The sequence below is a fragment of the Bos grunniens genome, chromosome 18, assembly GCF_055505025.1.
Source record: "Bos grunniens cultivar Pamir isolate PY7600 chromosome 18, Bosgru_T2T1.0, whole genome shotgun sequence".
Taxonomy (NCBI): domain Eukaryota; kingdom Metazoa; phylum Chordata; class Mammalia; order Artiodactyla; family Bovidae; genus Bos; species Bos grunniens.
This window is the reverse complement of record NC_141182.1, coordinates 19,662,952-19,670,739: the sequence shown is the minus strand read 5'-3', so window position 1 is coordinate 19,670,739 and position 7,788 is coordinate 19,662,952.

Sequence of the window (7,788 nt, the reverse complement as noted above, 5' to 3'; positions counted from 1 at the left end):
CTCCTTTGAATGTTCCATGCTTGTTCCGAATCTTTGGACATAAAAGTGTGTGCCTGATCTTCCCCATTTTTCCTGACTATCTCTTCTTACTCATTAACTCTCAGCTCTAATGTCACCTCCTCCGAGAAGCCTCCCAGGAACATCGCTTCCCTTCAATCTAAAATAGTGCTTTCCCCTTATTCTCTTTGACATATCACCACATTTTATTACCATTACAACTCTTATTACTATCTGGAATTATCTTGTTTGTGTACGTGTTTATTGATTTAGTATCTGTCTTCCATGAAAGGAGGGACTCTCCCCATCTTGTTCTCACTGAATCCTCATGACCCAGCACAGTGCCAGGGTGTGGAATGAATGAATGAATGAACAAATGAATGAGTATATCCAGGTTGAGCAGCAAGGTGTAAAACAAAATAAACAGTGTTGTGAATTCTGGCCTTAGAAACTTAAGGCTCCAGAGTGAAGCAGATGTGAAGGTTTAATGAGCAAAAGGATCAGATGAGTAGGAAAGGAATTGCTATGCTTCCTTCAGGGTGTGGAGGAAAATTAAATTAGGAATAGAGGATGGCAGTGTATTCGCAGCTTTTTGTTCATGTACCATAAGCCTGCTGTATAACATAAGATTCTTTGTCCTTTTTCTGTGTCTGCTTTAAAATTGTAAAAATACATGTTCATAGTAGACTATTTGGGAAAACAGAAAAATTTAAATAAAAAAAAATGTACTACATTATCCGACCACTCATAGATAACCATAGTTTTCGTTATTTTAAGGTGTTTCTAGACGTATTTTCTCTTTAGAATATTTTCAATATTTAAAAATGCATGTGTCTTAAAAATTAGCTAAAATTAAAATTTTAAAATGTATGTGTCTTATAGAATACATACATGACGATATACTCTCATGTTCTGCTTTCTTATTATTTAACATTGTAAGATAAGCATATTTTCTTATTAAAAATAAAGTATATTTTTAATGGTTGCTTAATACTCCACTAAATGGATAGAAATACATCATTTACTTTCTTTCTTTCTTTCTTTGTTACTCCATTGTCCAGAAAAGCGCTCTAACTTTGTGCTCTCTTTGAAGTAGAATAGAAATGTTTAATAAATGAATGCTCCCTTTACCGAGAGTAGCAGCAGTTCTCAACTGGTGGCAGTTTTGCCCCCAGGAGACATTTTTTGTCTGTCACAACGGGGTGTTTGCGGTTGGAACCTAGTAGGTTGAAGTCAGGGTTGCTGCTAAACATCCTATAGCAGGACAACCGCTACAACAAAGAATTATCCAGCCAGAAGGTCAATAGTGCTGAGGTTGAGAAATTGCTGGCCAGAACAGCATCAGGGTTAATATTCAACAGTCACTTAAAATTGAAATTAACATTCCGCCATTAAACTATAGGACTTTGCCCTGGTATCGTGCTTTACAGTAATTAGAACTCCAGGTACTAAATTCTGGAATAACTGATATTTTACCTGCAAAATTTTGATTTTCTTAGAAAACTGTAAATGACAGTTACAAAAGGTGAAACTAGCGATTGTATATTTTTTAATTAAGTTCTGAGGATGAACTTCATGATCCTGGGGTTCATCCCCGCTGGGGTCCAAACAGTCATGCAGACACAAAGGTTGGGGAATGTACAGCCCCAGGTTGCTAGTCAGGCTCTGTAGAAAACAGTATATTTCTAAGGCAGAGAAGTGATCTGGCTGATAGAGAAATAGTTTCTAAATTGCCAAGGCGAGGGTTGGATGAGCGGTTAGTTAAATTTGGATATTCGGGATCTTCTTCTCTGCACTATTCCTGGAGTGGAGGTTTTCCTCCTTAGAGTTTTTGCAATATGTAAACTCATGGGGTGGCTGGGGAGGGGCAGGGGGTGGGGATTCCCTGTGTAGTAAGCAAAAGTCACCCAAACCACCGCCCTTCCCTCCTGTTGAGAAATGTGCTCTTGATCTTTGGGACTTTACCCAACCTTTGCAGAGACAATGGTTAGAGAGACAATTTGTTATGATACCTCCTCCAGAATGATCCAGATACCATTAGCTCAGTGCAGAACAAAGGAATGTTTACTGCACCTTTTTCTTCTACCTGCATTCTTTCTGGGGTTTATGGTGAATGGAAGAGAAGTGTACCTTGGAAATATTTGGAATTGTGTTTTGGATATTTAGAAGATGGAATAAAAAGGCTTCCCAAATAGGCTTTGGGCTTTTTTACGTCTCTTAAGACGTAAAACAACGGAACCAGGAATCACTTTCTGGGCTGTAACAATGGAAATGCGATCTTTAGTTAACAGGGACTCAGAATTTAGAGCGGGTGAGCGTGGACGGAGGTCAGTGATTCACGCCTTGATATCGATCTGTGCCTCTGACCCAGATCCCTTCTGTGTATTGACTGCACTTGTTGGCAGCCTTACCTTCTGCAGTATTTTTGTGGTTCCTCTGCGGAGCCTTGGACCTGCAATGAGAGGGTCAGGGGGACTTCGCTTGCTGTAGATCATCTTCCAGGAGGAAGACACCCCCCTTCTCCTCATCTGCTCTCCCCAGGATTGGCTGAAGACAAGAAGCATCTCTGGGCTGTCCATCAGCTACATTGCTAATGGCACAGACTGTATCATTTGGGAGGCCTCGGAGAAGGGACAGGCAGGGAGGAGAAGGACAGGGAAGACAGAGGCCGGGAACTGGAAGACAATTTAAAATAAGCAATCAGGGACTGGAAGAGAATACGCTGGCTATAAAATGAGTACAGGAATAAAAGAGATGGATGGGAAGTTAATTCCTAGGTCTCCATCTTCTAGGTGATGTGCAGTCTTGTTTATTTTCTGCTCTTGGTCGGCAAACTTTGGTTTCCAAATACTCATCTTCTTTGTAATTTTCCATTAAAATATTGATTCAGCTGCTGCAAATGATACAGCCAATGCTCTCAAGAACTGCAGGGCTGTAGAAAGGCAGGCCCTCTCCTCACTGGCAAGAGACACCCATTTGCAGATGCAAATGCCCCCAAACCTCTGGCTGGCAGCGCGCGCGCGCACACACACACACGTACACACACACACACGTAGAGGCATACACACCAGAGACTGCTGTAAACCTAGGCAGTGTGGCAAATGTAACTTGTTCATATTTAGCTGAATCTAAGATTCAAATCCTTGGGACAGGAATGGATGCAAGTGATAAGAAAAACAGGTTGAAAGGAATCAACTTCAAAATATGGACAAACATACTCCCTACCGCAGAATGCCTCCACATTGTGACTCCAACTCAAGTAGAAGCCACGAGGTTGGATCTCGATTTATTATTTCAATCTGCTTTGTCTTTGATTGAAGAGATATTTAGGCAGCATCGCTCTGTCTGCCAGATACCACAGTGTTGCCCCATAAATAGGATAGCGGCATTGCCCTCAAGAATTAGAATAGAAATGGGACATACGATGGTGTTACACAAAGGTACAGCCCAAGTTATCACACCCCGGTTCAAATAGACTTTTTAATTTCAAAGAAGAGTATTGGAATTGACACCTAAATTTCTTTCAAGTAGCTCCAGTCAGTGCAGCTGGGCCTCCCAGTGGATGGGACAGTCCAGGTTGTAGGTGACACTTTTTCCCTTACCTATGGATACTGGAATCTGTGAGTTGGATTTTTTGTGAAGACAAAGGGAGCTTCCTTATCAGTGGGGTTGACAGTACTGCAATTCCAGCATTTTTAGCCCTAGAATAAATTTGCCTGACACGGAGAAGGCACTGGCACCCCATTCCAGTACTCTTGCCTGGAAAATCCCATGGACGGAGGAGCCTGGTAGGCTGTAGTCCATGGGGTCGCAAAGAGTTGGACACGACTGAGTGACTTCACTTTCACTTTTCACTTTCATGCATTGGAGGAGGAAATGGCAACCCACTCCAGTGTTCTTGCCTGGAGAATCCCAGGGATGGTGGAGCCTGGTAGGCTGCCATCTATGGGGTTGCACAGAGTCAGACACAACTGAAGTGACTTAGCAGCAGCAAAGGCAACTAAGACCTACAAAGGGTCAGTGAAGCAACCAAGGATGCACAGCTGATTATTTGAAAAGACTGGAAGTAAAACCCAGGGTTGTGCGTTTTTCTATTTTCCAGGTCTTTCTATCACAGACATCATGCTGCATTCACATCTAGGAACCAAGTAAAACACGGATCTTCCCTGCATTAGATTTATGTACCTAAAGATGTGTCCTAATTCATGGGCAGAGATGGAAGAAGATTCCATTGAGATGAACCATGCAAAGCCTGTATAGCAACATGCCTGCTACCTAACAGTCCAACAGACACGAATGCCCATCCTGATCTCCATCATCCTCATGTTGCCATCATTATTGTGCATCTTGCTTTTTAAGGAAATTCAACCTAGGCAAGCCTCTACTTCAAAAACGGGTAAAACTCCCTTCTCAAAAATGATTCTTCACCTTCCAAGGGTATCTTCAATGGTATTCATTTAAAGTTTGATCTGCCCTCCAAAAAATTTATGCAACTGGATATTATTATGTGAAAGAAGATCTATTTAACTCTCGAGTATGTATTCACATCACATAAGCAGTGTGAACTAGATTTTCATTTGTGCTGTCCACATGACAATGATAATAAAAGATGGCCATAAAGTCTGGAAATATATTATTAGTTGTTTTTAAAACTGAAGATGTTCTTGACCACATTATTTATATTTGCCTATGTTTCCAGTCTAGATGGACATCCTGTAACATAATAAACATCATAAACATAATAAACAAGAATAAATTGCTTGCCATTTGGAGGAATTCTCAATGTTTTGCATACTCAGTTTTAAAAAAACATATTTTATGATGGAATCTCTGTGTTTATAAACAAAACCCCAAAAATTTACAGGGAAAGAAATTATTTTGACCTTCTTTCTCAATATTGGTTCCATAAGCCATGATGGCAAATCCTGACTTGAAGGATGACTGAATCATTTTGTTTGGGTTAGTTTAATGTGTTCAGAACTGGGCAAGCATTTTTGTTTTCCCTAAATTTCATCCTCTGAAGTTTTAAAACTTAATCATTAGGGCTAATTTTTGTTAAGCATCTCTGAGCTCTCCAATGTGGAAAATTTTGTTCTGCGGCAGTTTTCTTTTGGTCTTATTCCTCAGGTACAAACTGAAAGTGAAAACAATTTGATTTTAAAAAAACAACAATTTTTTGAAATCCAAAAACTACCCAACAGATTTGATTCTTAAAATGATCAGAGGGCTATCTGTAGGTATTAAGCCAAATGAAAATAGGAGACAGTTTCTTAGTTTTCTGTGCCCAAATTAAACTGGTTTCCAGGTTCTGCAATGACAAAATCATAGCCCGGGTGACCATCTGCCTGGTCAATGAGTGGCCAGCACTGGCCTGAGTCAGCTAATTGTGCGTAATTGGGATTATGTAGCAGAGATGACACTCCCCTCTTCAAACAAAGAAAATCACATTTGTGCTGTTTCATGTGACCGCTGATCTTTCCTGGCCAACAAAAGCAGAAACTTGGGTCATCATAAAGTCTGTGTCTGAGAATGGCCAAGATGGTAGGAGGGATCAATTCTGGGATAAGCATGAGACAATAGGCGGTCGGGGAGGGGAAAAAGGAGAAAGAGACAAAGGAATCGGGGCGGGGGGTGGGGGCGGGGAACCTCTAGGGCTGTAAAAATTACTCACTCAGCTTTTAGATTCTGAAATATAGGCACATTCAGCGTCTAATTCTGTACTTATACTGTAGAGTCTGGGGCGTTATCCAGTAGCTTCAGAGGGCCAGTGTGTGGTGGGGTACCTGCTGGAGGGAGAGGTTTGTATATGCAGTAGGGGTGAGGGGTATTAGGGGTGTTCATGGAAGGGGGGTTATGGAGAGCAGAGGTTATGCCACTGATTTCAAGACTGAGGATTTATTTCTTCAAGCCTTTCCTGTGAGTCAGGTACCTCAAAGGCCAGGCAGGAGTACCAGTAGACAACTCTTAGCAAACAAGTGACTGGTTAGTGTGTCGGAAATATTCAGAAGGGCTTGTCCTCAAGAGGCCCCGGAGCAAAGACCCAGAGCTATAGCAGCAGCAATATACCAGGGGCAATGGTTGTCAGTGGTTATCAGTCAGAGAGCCCTGGTACCCAGCCACAGCATCAAGAGAGGCAGGGGCATGGGATCTCACACTGCTCATCCCCTTTCTTCTACAGAGCCTGTCCAAGGCTCTGTAGTTGAAACAGGGCCAGCAGCCCTGTCAGTTCTGGCCAGAAAGGAACCCTTGGTACAGCATTAGCTCAGGATTTCTCAATCTTGGCACCACTGTCATTTGGGGTTGGAGAGTCCTCTGTGGCAAGGGCTGTCCTGTGTATTGCAGGCTATTTGGCAGCATCCCTGGCCCCTACCTTCTAAATGCCAGTACCTTCTTCTCCCTCTCAACCCCCTCCCCCTCCCCAGAATATGACAACCAAAACTGTCTCCAGACATGGTGGAACATCCCCTGTGGGGGGCAAAATCATTCCAGGATGAGAACCACTGTTTGGGACCCTCGTATACTAGTCGTTGATACCTCCCCAGACTTAGATTATCTGGGGATTCCTGTCTGCTTTGTGTGTGCATCTGTTCAGGTGTGAGGGTTTGCGTGTGTGTGTACACACAGTCCCACACAGCTGTCTGTGTTTATTGAGAATCCTCAGGCAATGACCAGCTCTTCTTGTGTTGATGATCAGGCCAAACTCCAAATGCAGAGTCCAAGTACCACAGGTGCAGCTGAGTTAGAAAGGAGACACAAGGCTGACCAACTCAAGACCTTCAGGAAACTTCTGGAGCTCTTACATGAGCCTGTGGTTCCCCAGGAGACCCCACAGAGCAGCCCACTCCCTGAAACCCCTACTCACCAATCACCTACTAGGTGACAGGTCCTGTGCTCTGGGGCCAGACCACAGGGCTTACATTCCAGAAGCGGGAGGCAGCAGGGAACTGCATAGATCAGATGATTTCAGGGGGCCTGGACTTTCTCTGGGTCAGACTCTCCCAGAAATTATGAGGATCCAATTCAGACTCCCACCCCCTCCACGGCTCTCAAACCAGGAGGGGCCTTGGCCATGTTTTTATGAAATTTGCAAGAGTAAGATAGATTTTCTTCACAACCACCCCGCCAAACTGCATAAACTTCAGGCTCCACAAAACCTGGATCTATCCTGACTTGTAGCTGCCTGTACATTACAGAATCAGGTTCTCTTTCAAAAGGTATCAGGAGGGAGAAGAAAAACGTTATCGGTTTTAATTCACTAACAGCATAGGGGAAGGAAAACAACACCCATTCCAACCACAAAGTCATGAGAAAACAAACTGGAGTTCATCCACTGGGTGGGTGCTGGTTTCGGAGACTAGGGTCCTCAGAGAGGAAGCTGTAGAAGCCGGGATCTCCAGAAGGCTGGGGAGGGAAGCTGCAGTTTCTGGCCAGGAGGGGCTGAGCAGCTGGCCGAAGCTGGCCTGATAGAAGCGGGCCGCGTTGCTCCGGGCGGGAGGGAGGCTCGGCTCGGAGCCGAGCCGTGGGCCTGCCGCCTGCCCCCGGCGCTCTCCGGGCCATTGTGCGCCCCGTATTGATCCGACGGGGAAGCAATAGGGCTTCGGCAGCTGAAGCTCTGGGGTGGGCGGCATTGATCTGGCCCCTCTCCCCAGGTTATTTATAGGATGCGCCGGCCTGGCGAGTAACCGGGGAGAGTTTGTTGAACGAGGGGTTCAGAGCGCTCTTCGCTAGCTGGTTAACTTTAAGTATTGGAAATGGAATTGATGCGCACATAATAATATTATGATTCATACA